This window comes from Amblyomma americanum, chromosome 1 (assembly GCF_052857255.1).
Source record: "Amblyomma americanum isolate KBUSLIRL-KWMA chromosome 1, ASM5285725v1, whole genome shotgun sequence".
Taxonomy (NCBI): Eukaryota; Metazoa; Arthropoda; class Arachnida; order Ixodida; family Ixodidae; genus Amblyomma; species Amblyomma americanum.
In genome coordinates, this window is record NC_135497.1 from 333,632,423 (window position 1) to 333,648,338 (window position 15,916).

Genomic DNA, 15,916 nt, shown 5'->3' on the forward strand with positions numbered 1-15,916 from the left:
CTGCCCTCCCGGTCGTAGTCCGTGCTCCGGCGGCGTAAAATGACCCCGGCCCTCCCAAGTTTTTACGCGCTTCCCCGGATGGAAGCCTGGATGGAAGCGCGCCAGGCCCGAACTCCTGGCTAGTTACTGTTTTGAGGTGTACACTCTCGCCCACGTACCGCCAGTGCAGACATTGCCCAACCATGGGGAGCATCGCTGGGCCCTTCCTGTAAACAAACGGAATTTCGTAGCTTTCTTGTTTGTTCTCTCATTTCAAGAGTGTCAAGAGCGTCGTTGTTGTTTTGGTCACCACCGTAATGTAAACTTTTTCGCCTGATTTTTTTTTTTTTCGAGAGCGAACTCTTTCGCTGCTAGCATTTGCCCTCTTTGTGCTACGGTTTACACGATGCTGCAACGCGGTTTGCAGAATGCGTTGCACTGGCCTTCGTGAGTTTCAGGCATAAATGAATGTGAAGAAACCGTTCGGTGTGCTAACTATAGCCTAATGCAGTCCCGTAGGGAACCCGCGACCCAATATAGAGCTTGCGTGTTTGTCCGCCTCTGTTACTGCCCACACGTGCCCCGGTGTTTCCGACCTTAGCGCAAGTCTAATCGTCGCGTGGCTGAAGGTGATGTTAGAAGTAGTGTTATCAACGAAACAGGGTTCAAGCGGGACTGTTGTGCCACGCCTTCTCCAACGTGTTTGGGAAAGTGCTGAAGGAACCATACAGGTTAGTTGCGCACGCAAAGCCGAGAGCGAGTGCTCCAAATTAGATTGAGCTGCGTCTTGTGCAATAAACGAAAACCGATTCTAAAAAGCCGCCGTCAATGCTGTGATTGAATTATGGGACGTGACATACACTGCATTAAGCGTTAGTAACCTTGGTCTATCCCCACGCAGCGATCATTTCAATGAAGGCCTTCCTACAGCAGTTAGACCTCTTTCGCAATGCCTATGTCTCGATAAAGCTCCGTCCCATGGGATGCCGGGACGCGGTCGGAAGAAACAGAGTGCGCCTAGCGTGAATAGGATGGCGCAGCTCAACTTGCCCTAGCTACCCGCCACCGTCACCTTGAGGCCCCATGCACATCGCATACTTTCGAACGCGCGCAGAGCGCCCACGTTCCGTGCGCGACGATGCGCAGAACGTGACCCCTTCGCCCGACACACTTGCGCAGGCACGACGCTGCCAGGGCGCGCGATCTCGCGAGGAGCTCAAAAACGCCTTTCCAGTCCAAGTCACCCGCGTGCTCTTCTCGTCGATTAAACGGGGAAAAAAACAAAGAGGAAAGGGGACGTCGGGAAGCGAAAGGATGACTGGCGGGGAAGAAACGGGGCAGGAGGGACTCCCGCGCGGCAGCCAGGCGGGATCGGCACGTATACATCTGGAAGGCCGATTCGGGTCTCTCCGCACGCGGCCATCGATTTTACTCGGAGGGAGGGGGGGGGGGGGGGGGGGGAGCCTGCGGCTGGGGAGAGAACGGGCCTCTTGTTTCTTGGGCAGCCTTAGGGGATCGATGGCGCGCGATGGGTGCATTACATAAATGAGCTATGCACTGCCTCGGCGGCCCGCCGCTCGGAGGGGGGCCAGCCCGGAGACAGTGCCAGCCGAACGTGGCGGCGAGCTATCTGGCGGGGAGGGCCTGCCTTTGCGGCGGCGGCGGCAGCCAGGACACGTCGGGCATCAGGTTGTTCCTGCGGAGGCCGACTTAAAAGCCGCATTTGGAAAATGACCTACGTGCCCTCCTGTCCAGCCGGCGTCGGGCGTCGTTGATGTCTTTACGCGCTGATAACGCCTGGTCTCGATGGGGGCCTCCTCTTCCTCGGGAAGCACCTACCTTGGCTTCCCTAAGCGCCACTGAGCGGTACTTGCGGCGGCGCCTCTTAGAGTATACCTAACTGTGGCCGCATGTGCTCGCAAAAGGCAGCGCGGCGTGATGCCCGCCCGGCGTCGAGGCTCCATTTCGGTTCAATTTGGCCATTTTTCTCCGGAGTTGACGTAAAGTGAAAGACGGCGCTCGTCCTTGTTATTCTTCTTTCTTTTTTAACCCCGTGCTGCTCCTGCTTGCCGTCAGAAAAATGAGTTCGGTCGCGTCTGGAGTCCGCGGCTTCCGTCTCTCCGATCGTTCTCGGAACGGACATATTGTTCACCGGCATGCACGAGCAAAGATCTGTTGAGGCGCTTAGGTCACATAAAACTGCGCACAGACGGGAGACAACAATGGCACAGACCGGCGCTGTGTCTCTGTCGTTTCTGTTTTCCGTGTCTCCGCTATTTCATGCGAGCTGGAACAACGCGCCTATACACTTTGATGCCCGAATTATGAAGGAATCAAAGAAGAAACCAATAACTGCACAATATGCTAGCTAATGTGCTCACATTCAGAAGTCGATCATCGAAATTTTGGTAGTGGCGCTAGAATTTGACAAATCGGCATGCTGCCATTAACCGATAATTAGCACTTGGTGCAACTTGAGCTGCTAATCCAAGTTATGTGAAAGACGAAATCGAAGGCCTCGGACCATCTGAAAGGCCCAGGAACAGTAGACTAGTTTTTATCCAACGAATGTCTTCCTATTTCTCGCAGAAAACTTGTGAGAAAATGAGAGCCGAGGAATTGATGGGTGCTCACAGGAAGTCGCACATGAGTGCCCTTTCCGTCACGCCGCTTGCTCACGGCGAAGCCAAACATTTACCTGAAAGCGCGGGCTACTGACATGTTAACATCAAACTTTGTACCCAAGTTCCAGGTAGCAATAAGTACACGGCGTGCAAACTAAATGTCGGCAGTTTGTGACACTGGGCAATAAAGGGTTCATGGCCGTTTCTGTTCTCTCTCCATTAAATGTTCGGTCGCGACGCTTAAAAAAAAACAAATAGTAAACTTAAGCTCCGCCTAAAAAGCATGACGCGAGAGCGTTTATGAGTTACTACCAATATAAGCAGCATTGGCTAGTTTCTACTCAACACTCATAGATGCCTGTGAGTCCTCATACCATTCCTGGCGCAGTGGTGCAGCGGCTAAGCGATGCGCCACTGCCTTGCAATGGCAGGTGCAGCCACCGGCGGGGCTTGTGAGACGCAGGTTGCTCTTCCCGAGCAACCGTTCGCGACCAATCATTCATTTAAATGCCATCTGCCAAAGTGGTCAGTTTGCTCACAAGGCGGTGGGCAGGTCATGATTACGTCACAAGGTCGCGTGACCTAGAATTACTATCTGCAACCTATAGGTTGCTCCTCTGGGGATTCTTCGTGGATTTTCCGCTCCCGGCCAATGACGCCAACGCTGGCACCGACGCCGGCTTTTCTACGACACTAGGCCCTTAACGCTATCGCGTTAAAATATGCAATGATCACAACGGCTAATATTTTTGTTCTTTAGTTGTCATCGTACTTCTTCATATTAATGCGTTAGTATTAGAATGATTTGTGCTAGCGGAAATAGAGACCGCGGTCTGTCAGTAGCCAGTGGCAACCTGCCAGCCTCGGATATAACTACCTTTCGGCTTCTTGATAGCTACCTTGGGCTTTTTGATCACTGACCAACAAGCCCAAACAGCCACTTTAGTACTTTAGTTCGTATTTTAACCTCGGACATAAAGAACCTTAGTATGCTGCATCGGATATGACGAACTCTAATGTTTTAACCTCGAATATACTCAGCATAAGAATGCCATCTCGGATATAACGAAGTTTAGTGCAATAACCTTGGGTATAACGAACTTTCGTGTGTTACGTAAGATATAAACTTTTGTGTCTGAGCCTCGGAAGAAACGAGCTTAGTGTGCTGACCTCGGATATAACCAACCCAAGTGTGCCACCTCGCATACAGCAAACTTTAGTGTGTCAACTTTGAATGTAACGAACGTTTGGCTGCTAACGCATTCAAACGATTCATAGAGGATCGCTTAACAGTTTCATCATTATTATTTAAAAAATCAAAACTCTCAACCGTCGCCGTATACCTAAGAACCCCTTGAACGGGACTGCAAGCTAGCCTATTTGAAGAAGGCATAAAGAAAACGAAGAGAGACAGCAGCACTAGCGCATTCACGCACCACACTGCGATGGGAAGACCTTCACCACAGGCCACAGCGAAGCGGAATTTCAACGAGTAGTCCCTACAGTGGCCTGTGCGATTCATTCAGACATTCTACCCGGTGAAACGAAGGAAGTGGTGTACGAGTATAGAACGTTGAAAGGGAAAGCGGCGCAACTTCAGCACCATCATCTGATGGCTACACTGTAAAAATAATACACCTTTAAAGGAGTTTTCAGGTGTCTAAAACTCGCACCCGGTGCAGAAGGGAGTCTTGTTTTCATACACCTTTCACGCGGGGTGTTTCGTGAAAGAACCAGCCCGAAAATGAAAAAAAAACAGTTACCTAAACATGTTGGGGCGACTCTCACGCTATTACCGCCGAGCCATTGGAGTTTTAGCGTTTCTTACACTCCTACACCCTTCAGGAAAAATGCATGCAATCGGTTCATATTTTGTTCCTATTTTTATTGCTTTTCTTAAGTGTTCTTTAAATTTACTATTTTAATGCTTACATAATGTAATATACCTGTATTACTGGAGCTCTTCATAGCAGTAGACAGACTGTGCGCCAACAAAAATATTTATTGACTCGCAAATCACAATACTGTAGAAATGTGGAAAATTTTTATCGTCAGAACAAAGATATCCACAAAGCAAAAGAATCTTCGGCAATGAATTCCTTACTGCCATCCAAGAAACGACTGCACCATGCCTGCTTCATTGGTGTTATGGTGCTGCAAAAATAAGACTCAATTGCAGTTACATCCATCTCCTAATTTTTTCAGAGGAAACAATAAAAAATTCATGCCTGTGCATCATTATAAACCAGCTTGAGGAAGGATTGGTCTGTGACACTATATCCCAGGAATAGCTTGTATGCAAACATAAGGTAGCTTATGCTGAACATCCATAATCTTGACAGTAGAGCAGTTGTAGAGTGAACCGCAGTGGTGAGCCCACTGAGTAGTCATCCCCCCTCGACGAACAGGTTCTCAGCCACCTCAAGATTTCCTTCGCAGAACGGCATGCATGGTGCGAGTCTGCATTTTACAGAAAAACAGTACAACATTTCATATCAGTTTACATTGCTCAATGATCCTTATAAAATGCCAACATACTTCTCATTAATCGTGTGTGATATTATGCATGCTAATGCTAACAGAGGATAAAATCTGCTTATATGGAGAGCAAGCGCCAGTTGTTATTCCCTACACCATTCCAAGGAGGCCATTGTAGTTGCAGAAAAAATGGCTCTAAATGGCATTATAGAAACGATATTTGAGCTAGAAAGCTACCTTTTAAGAAATGGAGTGAAGGTGGTCAGATGATGCAATTAATTCCGCATCAATTTCTACAAGCTAGTGCAAATCACTGGCCTTGCTGGACAGTGAACTGACTGTAAAAGGCCCAAAGCACCACGACAGCAGAAGAAAATATAGTGCACTTCATAATGCTTTACAATCACACCAATGAGAAGTCAGGTGTAACATTCATTGTGACAAAAGAAAATATAATATCTGTGTCAAAGTCAGCGATGCAACCCCTTCCATGACAGTGACCCGCTTCAAAGCAACACAAAGCATGTATTCCTTATCATGCCAAGTATGTGACATCTTAAAAGGCAGGCAACAGTGCCAAGTTAACATATCTTCCGTGTCTGCAGCCAGTAGACTCAAAAGCCATTTAGAAAACTTTGCACGATATCACTAAACTAATTTACAGAAAGCCGCCAGGACAGTTGGTGCATGATTCTTGGCAAAACCGCATAGGGTAACAGGACACCGACAAGATGACACAGATAAAGCGCTAACAACTGAGGAATTTATTGCTTTGCTCGCAATAAATACAGGAAGCATCATCCCAAATACTGAGGATGAAGGCCATGAAATCATAGTTTTGTGACATCTCTTGTGATTATTTACCCAGGTATAATCACGGATTATATCCGTAACTGGATTATATATCCAGTCAATTTTTTTTTCATTAACACTAGGGATGATGTGCTTACACAGGTTGAGGAATTCGTATATATGGCGTACACCTCATATATCTCGCGCATGAGCTATCGATTTTATTTCCTCAGAATTTTACATCCAAAGCGCGGAATGCATTCACTGTACCACACGTGTCTTGCTTGCTTGCTGCCATATCCTATCTGTGTTGCCGAAATGCTCCATTAGAAGAATTTTGACACGCCGGCCTTTTTTCCCAAAAAATAACGCTCTTTCTGCATGACAAAGGGATTTTGTAAACCAAATCACTGTCACATGCTGTGAATTTGTCTCTGTGCTTCGTCTCACACCGGACGGTCTTTGAAGCACCTTTGCTGGGTGCGTTGCATACTAAGTTCACAGCAGCCCACCCGATCACTTTCTTTAGCGCGTGGCTGATACCATGCACATATGGCACGACAGCTAACTTTCGTCTTCTTTCTGAAGCCTCGTTGGGGTAGATAAGCAAATTTCTTTGATTACCATGAAGCCAAGGATGCAGATGAGGTCATCTGGGAAACTAGCTTCACGTAACCGTGTCAGTTGGGCCTCGACACTTTCCTCCGATGTACAGTCATAGAACGAGAAACTGAAACTGTACCTCCACTGGCATTTCTTTGGTCAGCTCAAAGTTGGCAAGAACTTCGGAGGTGTTAAAGATGTCAACAATGTTGTACACAAGTCGGAAGGCCGTTACCATTTTCGTGCTACGAAAAGCTTCTATTAGTTGGCAATCTTGACAGGCAGGTCAGCAAAAAGTCATTGAGAATTGGCGCAACGCAGGAACCAGTGCATACTCCTTGCCACTGAATGTACAGATCATCATTAAACTTTACATAGGTAGAATGCAAATTGATGGTTAACAACTCCAGGAATCTATCTGCATTGGTTCTGGAATCATACTGCTCACATGGAATCAATGCCTTCTCTTACCACCTCAAACAAGGCAGTACGTGGCAGCGTGTAATGTGCCTAAGTCATTTATTACGATGGAGTAGACACTTCTTTTGGACAGCTGTTCGAGAGGAATGCAGGCATTTCTGGCTTCTTTGCCAGGAAAAGGTCTTTCACGTTAAGCAACTATTGTGGATATCACCCTAAGGGTTGCGCCACGATCCTTGTTCAGAGACAATTACACCAAAAGGCCAGTTAATCTTGCGTGTTTCTGCCGTAAAGAAGGCATAGGCCCTCACTATTCTTCACAGCAGGCCCTAGTTTGGTAAAGTTGTTGGCTTCACACAAGTTTTATGGCTTCGTTCTGCCACGAAAAGCTTCGATTAGTTGGCGATCTTGACAGGCAGGTCAGCAAAAAGTCACTGAGAATTGGCGCAACGCAGGAACCAGTGCATACTCCTTGCCACTGAATGTACAGATCATCATTAAACTTTACATAGGTAGAATGCAAATAGATGGCCAACAACACCACGAATCCATCCGCATTGGTTCTGGAATCGTACTGCTCACATGAAAGCAACGCCTTCTATTACCGTCTCAAGCTATGTAAGTCATTGATTACAATGGAGAAGACACTTCCTCTGGACAGCTGTTTGAGAGGAATAAAGACATTTCCTGCTTCTTTGCAGGAAAAGGTCTTCCGCGGTGAGTAAGGAGAAAAATTCTTGCAGATACCACCCTAAGGGTTGCTGCCACGATCCTTGTTCAGAGACAATTACACCAAAAGGCCAGTTATCCTTGTGTGTTTCTGCCATAAAGAAGGCATAGGCTTCCACCCTTCTTCACAGCCAGCCCTAGTTCAGTCAAGTTGTTGGCTTCACACAAGTTTTTGGGCTTCGTTCTTCAGTGTTTGGCACTTGACCTTCTTTTGCAGCTTGTAGAATTTCTTTGCAATGGCTTCATTTCTTTTCGCAGAAAGTAGCTTAAATTAGTATGCAACACGCCCAGCAAAGGTGCTTCAAAGACAGCCTCGTGTAAGACGAAGCACAGAGAAAAATTCACAGTATGCGACAGTGGCTTAGTGTACAAGATCTCTCTGTGTTGAGAAGCGTCATATGTCGGGAAATAAGGTCGGTGTGTCAACATACATGTAAAGGAACATGTCGGCAACACAGACAGGACATGGCAACATGGTAGCAAGACACTTGTCGGACTATGAGTGCATTCCACAATTTCGAGAATGTAAAATTCTGAGGAAATATAATTGATAGCTCATGCGAGAGATTTACCAGACGTACATCATACATAAGAATTGTTCAACCTGCGTAGGCCCATAGTCAGTAATGTTAACGAAAAAAGAAATTGACTATCTGGATAAATAATCACAACAGATGCGACAAAATGACGATTCCATGACTCTCCTCCTCTGCATTTTGGATGATGCTTCCAGCATTTATTTTGAGCAAAGCAATAAATTCCTCAGTTGTTAGTCAGCATTGTATGTGTGTCTTGCCTGTGTCATGTTATCCAGTGTGCTGGTTTGCCAAGACTGAAATGCTGCCACACATTTTTTAAGAGATGAAGTATAGATCTGGAAAATGGCCACAAGGGGTTCCAAGCAAATGTTTGCTTATAGCACCCACTCTTGAAGAAATACACATAAATGCGTGCATTTGGAGATCACACAATGCTAGCTGTGGAATTACAATGTTCACAACAAGTCAGGCAAATTTTTTGCTGCACGAGTTCTGGTTTACTTTCTTTAAGGCATACATGCACCATATAGTGAACAAAAGTACAAACTAGATAAATAGAATAAATCATTTTGCATACATCGCTACTGTAAAATGGTGTTAACAAATGGCCACATTCATCCTTAGGACAGACCTGCATTTCATCTGCCGTTACATATGAAACATGAAAATACCAAGCAGTCAGATGAATGAATAAAATTTTCTCGAAAATCTAGCAAAGGTACATACAGTTACACCACTCCACTGGTCCAGTTGAGTATACTGCTCAGGAGCAGCATTATCCATATGTGGCGAACACCTGCACCAAAAATTAGTTACAAAGCAATACAAATTTGCACACAAGAAGCAAAGTAAACGGCATGATATAAAACCATTACAATTATGCAAGCAGAAAAAATAGCATTCTACCTACACTCCAATATTAACTGAGCTACAAAAATATCATAAAGGCTCCTTCAAACCAGCACAAAGTTGGAATTTAAATGACCTTGGGTCATTCCATGCCACTGATACATAATTAGTACTCAACCATCTCAATTTCTTTAAAAAAACAATGCCTTATTGCTTTGCTGTGACAAACATTAGCCCAACTTCTTTTTGGCAGAATAAATTTTTTGTGCCGTGGCCGCCATCTCACGTTTCAAAGTGAACGCCAAACCTAGCCTTGCAAAAGCTTTGTAAAAAAAAACATTCTTACGCATGACAATCAAATTTCTTTTATATAAATAAAAGGTATTGCGCTTCCATATGCAGTAAATTGAACTTATTTTTTAAAGAAAACATGGAAGAAGGTACAAAGTGAAAATCTGAAATCGCCTATCAAATTTTATGTTCTCACAGCAGTTATTCCAACCATTTTTCTAAGCTGTCAAGAAGGCAAAAAAGGCGACAAAAGTGTTGCTGAGAGCAAAAAGCATAAGGCATGTCAGCAAAAGAATTCTAAAGTTGAGAAAATTTGCTTTTTGAGACATTCAGCAGTCTATTCCATAATGAGGTGATCTTAATTAAATTATGAAAGATAGGAAGTTGCACAATGCCATTGAATGGCATTTATTTATAGAAGTTTAATCGAAGCATTTTTGTCTTATGTGAGAAAACAATTTTGCAAGTAGAGTCCCTGCGTTCAACATCTGCCACTTCTCCATGGCTTCTCCTCACTGCAACACATTTTGACGTCAGCTGCAAATATACACAAAACCAGCACTCCACTGCTCGAATACAATGGTGTGCTGGGCTTCAATGCTGCCAGGTTCGTCAATACAGAAACCTGCTAAGGGTACATTTACAAAAAGTAAAAAAAAGAAGTGGCCGGATGGCAGAACTGCTATTGTTCCTCAACACAAACAGTACTAGGCCGAGAAGCACATTTTGCGGTCTGACCAATCAGAGTTAAAAACCTTACTACCATAAAAATGATTTCAATTTTTCAGTGGAATGGACCTTTTCACCACGTCACATGCGAAGAGTGCTTGTGACTGCACTGGAGGAACTGTGAGGCCTTTGGCAAGAACAGAAAGTATTCACAGGCCATACAAAGGTCAAATACTCCTCTATGAACTGTTTACAAGGGTGAACAAAACTATCAAGTGCGTTGTAGCCCTCTGGGTGCTCCAACAAATGATTGAAGAAAATGCAGATGAACTCTAGTGGCAGTTTAAAAGAGCACTACCATCAAGAGGAATACGCAAGTTTCACCATACGGAGCCTTTCTCTCTCTCTCAATGGTACATGCTGGACTTGTATCATGCTCGAGTTAAAAGTGACAAAATGTGAATGAACATGCCAGCGGACCTTTCAAAAACAAAATATAAGGAGCATCCACCTGGAGCACCGTTCAGCGAGCAATGCTGGGATTGAACGCAGGGACACAAACTGCAAATTTATTTTCTCGCTTAAAACAAAAATTGTTCCAATTAAACTTTTAGAAATAAATCCCACTGCCATTAAAAAACAAATGAGGACCACATCAACTTGCAACAGATAGCTGAATATGCCTCAAAAATAGAATTTTTTGCTGACTAGCTTACATTTTTTTCATCTCTGGAACATTTTTATCAGCTACTTTGCCTTCTGTTGTTGTGTTGGGTTTTATGGAACATAGGTAACTGAAGCCATAATGTGCCAAACACACGGTATTGGAAAAGTTTTTTGTTGAATATTATAGAAATGTAAAAAAAATCATCCGCATATTTGGCACTTATTCGTTTAATGCAGGGTTTCAGAAAACTACGTTAGACAACACACAAATTGGTTTGCAATAATCCAGTGCTGGCTACGAACTAGCAAGGATTTGCAAATAAATGAGGGCACGGTTAGGCTATGTACCCTGTTTCATGAAGCCGCTTGATGAGAGCCTAATATACAACATAAAAAGAAGTTGCTGACCGCACCTTTGCTTCCATACTGCTCATGAATATTTCCCAGTGGCAATAAGGTGGCTCCCATGTGGATGTTTCCCCTGTAGACAACCAGTCATCATGATTACAGACCGCCAAAATTAAATTAGGACACTCTGACTAAACTATGGACTTTTATGAACTTGAAAAAGCAAGCTAAATATACCTAGATTGAACAGCACAGGATTCCTTAATCTAGGTGCCGTTCTAAAAACAACTAAAAACCAAAAAAGAAGAAGCGTCAACAAATTGCAAAGCGGCCTGATGCACCAAAGGACCGGAAGTCAGCGCTTGTGCAGCAGACAAACTTAAAAGTTTATCTCAGACGTCACGCCTACACAATGCATTTTACGCAGAGATACGGCACAGTCCCTACGCACAGCTGCAAAAATTACGTCGCACGAATAAACCGTAGGGCAAGAAATTTGACGAAATAGCGTTAAACGGCTTTAAATTTGACAAAACACACATAGTAGAGCTCTTAAGCAGCGTGCGGCAGTACTCTGCAACATTCTTCTCGTAAAAACAAAAGCAGCTGTGTGCACAATGATTCTCGGCGGACTGCGTTCAGCGCTGCTTCTCTTCCTAGGATAGAAGGAATGAGTGGCTTGTCGCACTGCAGATCTTGGGGCTTAGGTACTTAGAAACGGCAAGCCGTGAGACCGCTCTTCCATAACATATCCTTCGTAAAATGGGAACCAGCATGCATGAAGAACTAGGACTGCTTACCATTCGAGGCAGGTGCGTGGTAGTGCTGAGCTGCTCTATGTCTCCACATCACGGGAAGGCTCGTCTTTTTCACTAACGCCAACTTCAGGACAACGATTACTACACTGCAAATACATTTCGGCGCATGAACACGCACCCATAATAACTTCGCCCGTGCTTTCTGACTTCAAATCTTTACAGTGTGAGCGAGCGCCGCCCTTTCTGCCAATCTAGAACAAAGAAATGTATTCGGCAGAGCGGCTGCTTCTGTCCTGATACGTCATATACGGTACTTGGACCGCAGTGAACTAACCTACGCACTTTTACAGTTATATAAGCACACTAAACACACTTCAGTTCACTACGGTACCTCGAAAATCGCAGTCGAAAACGCTTTCTCGTGAACCGCTGAAGCACACACGCACCACGACGTCATGACGAGCAGGCTGGAAAAAAAAAAAGTCAACAAAGGCCCGACGGTCCCGGTGGCCGCCTAGCGGCAGAAATTCAGTTTTGCTTTCAGTTTTCGCTTGCAATGTGTACTGGAGCTGGAATGCATTTGCAGCATCGGAGCAGCGACTGCTAACCGTTGCCAGTTATGGAAAATAAGAAGCGACTAAACATGCTATATGTCTTCGGATTGAAAAGTTACCATTGAAAGTTACCATGAATTGGCCCCCTTTCAGATTTTCTTTTAACTTTCACTCCAGCAGCTGCGTTTTGATGGTGGCAAAATATATAACAAAAAATTGTAGCCTATGTAGTCATCGAAAGAGGCGGGAAGCATTAAATGTATGGCAGGCAAAGCATAGCACATTCTAGGATTGCTCCCTCCCGAACATATATCCCGCAATGCTCCGGAAGAAGTTCGGGCATCGCCTTGGGGAGGGATTCCTTCACTAGTTCGACGTATTCGGCGGCAGTGTTGCTGACACGGGACAGGTGTATTGCGGCCGTACGGCAGCGCTCGTGCGAACACGCGTAACATGGATCTGTGGCATGGACTCAATGGCGGTATTTGGTACTCTTTCATGGATGCGTCATGCCTGCTGTTTACCGCAAGCCGGGGCGCACGTGCCTTCTAAGCCTCCCGTCTGCAAGCGCGTCGTCCTGGCGCTGCGGCTTTCGAGCTGAGAGACCGCTCGGCTTACGCGCAGCGCTTGTAACCCGAGCAAACTTCCAAGGCCCGCGCAGGGACTGTGGCAGGGCATTCGTGGTGAGGTGGTTCAGAGCGGCGGGAGCAGGAGCTGGAGGGTGCCGTGTTATATGTTGGATAAGCATAATGCCTCTAGGTCTGCAGCATTGCTCTTCATAAAATTAAATGAATCAACAAAACGCAGCGGTGATGGAGAGCAACACATACCGAACAGAGGGCAGAATGCAAACTGCAGGGTCGGATCGAAACCATCGAAACGCTCGACAGATGCTTCTGCGCTTCAGTAGACCTTCGGCTCCCCTTGGCGCTTTCACCGCCAGGACAGCGTGCTAGCTTCCACTCGCAGCGCACCGGTTCCGAATAAAGTGGGCGGACGGAAATGTTCGATTCAGGTTCTGGCAGTTCTAGCTCATGTTCTCTGCTCGGTGCGCTGCGGTGCATAGACGATGTTCGCGAGTTTGCCCAGAGCGGGAGCTGAAAGCACTAAATGCCTAAAACGCCCGTGTGTTGTGCAATGCAAGTACACGTTAAGGAACCCCGGATCGCCGTAAATAGTATGGAGCTTTCCACTACAGCCTCTCCGATAGGCCAGGATTAGCTTTCGCACATGAAACGCCGCATACCACAACATTTACTTTTTATGGGTTGCGAAGACACTTCCTGCTACTCGACATACGTCGAGGCCGAATATAATTTTTGTTTTGCCCACTTTGCACTCAGTGCTTCCTCTGCTCTTCTGGGGACCTAATTAACTTCAGGTCTACACAGCTGCCTTTCTTTCAGTTGACACAGTAGTTGCTTCAAGAAATAGCTAAGTTTGGTCCTGTTTTTCTTGTGCGTGATTGGTGTGTAAAGCAGAATGACTTGGCGCAGGCAGTACTCCGATTGAAACATACTGTCGCAAGCCGTCAATATAATGATTTCTCTATTCACTACGATGCAGTCGTAACTGCTTTGCCTTGATATGGATTCAGTACAAGAGCCCGTTATTATCAAAACAACCAATAAGCCCCCACATTCACGGCATAAGAATTATTTCAACAATTTTATTGGCATTTCTAATAAAATCTATCACTCACATCTTTTTGTGCTGCAAGTGAACCAAATTTCTCTTGCCGCTGCATCTATGTTCTCAGCTGCGAAAAATATAAATCAAACCTCACAGTGAAACCCTAACGAGCGCATACTATCGGCACCATCAGAGCGTTTGTAGTGCTTTCATAATTAAGTTTTATCGCCATGTGGAATGTTGCCTTAACAATCGCGTCAATGGATTAGTAAAACGTGGACAAAATGCCGAACATGCATGTTACTGCTTCACCTGTGCATGTGATGTCGCAGTACTGCGCTAGTATATTTTGTTCCGTAAAGCACATGAGCTAGTGCTATATTTTCAGTCTTTTTTTTTTCACTTTTTGTTCCTCATTTAGTCGGACATGCAGCACTGAGGTGAAACCAGCTTTACATTTTAGAAAGGAACACCCTTGCACCTCGACGGCACTACCAGGAGTATTAGGGCCACATGCACCCGTTCATGCAAACTTCTAAAATTCAGGGGTGCAGGATGGGGGCATGTGTAATAGAAACTCCTCATTTGTCAGGTGTCAGGTGTAACGGTGTGCATGGAATTATGCTCCCTGTAAAGGTGTGAAATTTTTTACAGTGTACGCACCGCACTGTAATGACGGCAAACGGAGCAACGGTTCCTAATGGAGACTGCTTATCCCTGCTCTGTTCGGTTTCATGATGCTACGAGCGCAAAACAACAGAAGCGCAAACCGTTTCAACAGAAACAACAGAAGAAGGATATCTGGGAGCTCGCCCTTGCCCACCTGATCGCTCTGTCACATTAAAGGAGCTAACACGCGATATGAGCGAGTGGGCTCCAGATCTTGACTCGTGGCCAAACTGTCCGGTCCTTCCACATTTGTCCACACGATGACATTGCAAGCGGCGACACGAAAGCAGCAGCGTATTTCCTCAGCAACAATGCATTCTCAGCAGCTGTAACTTTCACTGGGCACGTTCTTCAGAGTCCAGCTTGTAGGCTGGAATCATGAAATCATACCAGTTACCGATGATCCAGCAAGTGGTGAAACATCGCGCGTCGCTGTTATTTGCATTCCGCCGCTTCCTTCATTTCCAATTTACTGCATTACCGAAAATGTTTGCGCTTGTACACTGCTAGAATTTACGCTTGTCGAGCACATGGAAGTTCAAGCCTAATAAGAATCTCTCTTTTTTTCATGCGTTTGCTGCTAAGTAGTTTTCGATCAATTTTTATTCTGTTCTAATGACCCTATTGAACTCTTATGTTGTTTTTGTTGGCATAAAATTATTTATTTTTCTAAATGCCACTAATGCTTCGACAAGCATGGTTGGGCAGTTGCAGCACATAACATGAAGAATTCGTGACAATCAACAATCTGTCCCTGTCAAAACCCTCGAGATTATTCTAACCGGCACCAGTTCATTAGCTCTTGATCCTGAGCGAGCACCTCGCCACTCTAGCTGCAATAAGACCGACCAACCAACCTGCTGACTTATTGTTGCCAGCACGATTTTTATTGGGTGATAAGCCCTAATTATTTTATGCGCCGGCTTAAATAGAAATTTCGTAGCAAAGTGATTATTGAAGCTTGACAAGGGCACGTTTTCTCAGTGCTTTAACGGTTCTGTGATAACTCATTACTCTGTGCTTTCCTAAAGGGGAATAATTTTAACAAGGCGGTTAACATCATAGTCAAATTTCTTGCTTAATTCGTCGTGGGAGGTTGTACAATTATCGCCAGTACCAATATATATGACGACTCACACTCGTCGATCCCGATGCGGTTTCGGTTTCACTGCCAATGGTACGCTAGGCTCGTCGACCGATTTCCGTTTCGTCTTTTAACACTAGAAACCAGGAGAAGCCACAGAAAAAAATGTGTTTTTGGTTTTGGCGCACACATGTGCGCGTCAGAGCTGCGCGTTCTCATTTTGGCAAATATA

General features: G+C 45.3%; 1 protein-coding gene and 1 long non-coding RNA gene across 2 annotated transcripts in view; one reads left to right on the forward strand and one right to left on the reverse strand.

Annotated features, from left to right (window-relative positions):
- Positions 1-15,916, forward strand: part of Lim3 (Lim3 homeobox protein) — a 144,132-nt gene that overhangs the window by 81,121 nt on the left and 47,095 nt on the right. The gene's annotated exons all lie outside the window — the stretch shown is intronic.
- On the reverse strand, positions 4,731-12,220 carry LOC144099405 (uncharacterized). The gene is made up of 5 exons (XR_013307397.1): positions 12,137-12,220; positions 11,788-11,891; positions 11,053-11,120; positions 8,891-8,960; positions 4,731-5,063 (listed from the first exon to the last, which is right to left on the reverse strand). It is a non-coding gene; the product is annotated as an uncharacterized LOC144099405 (long non-coding RNA).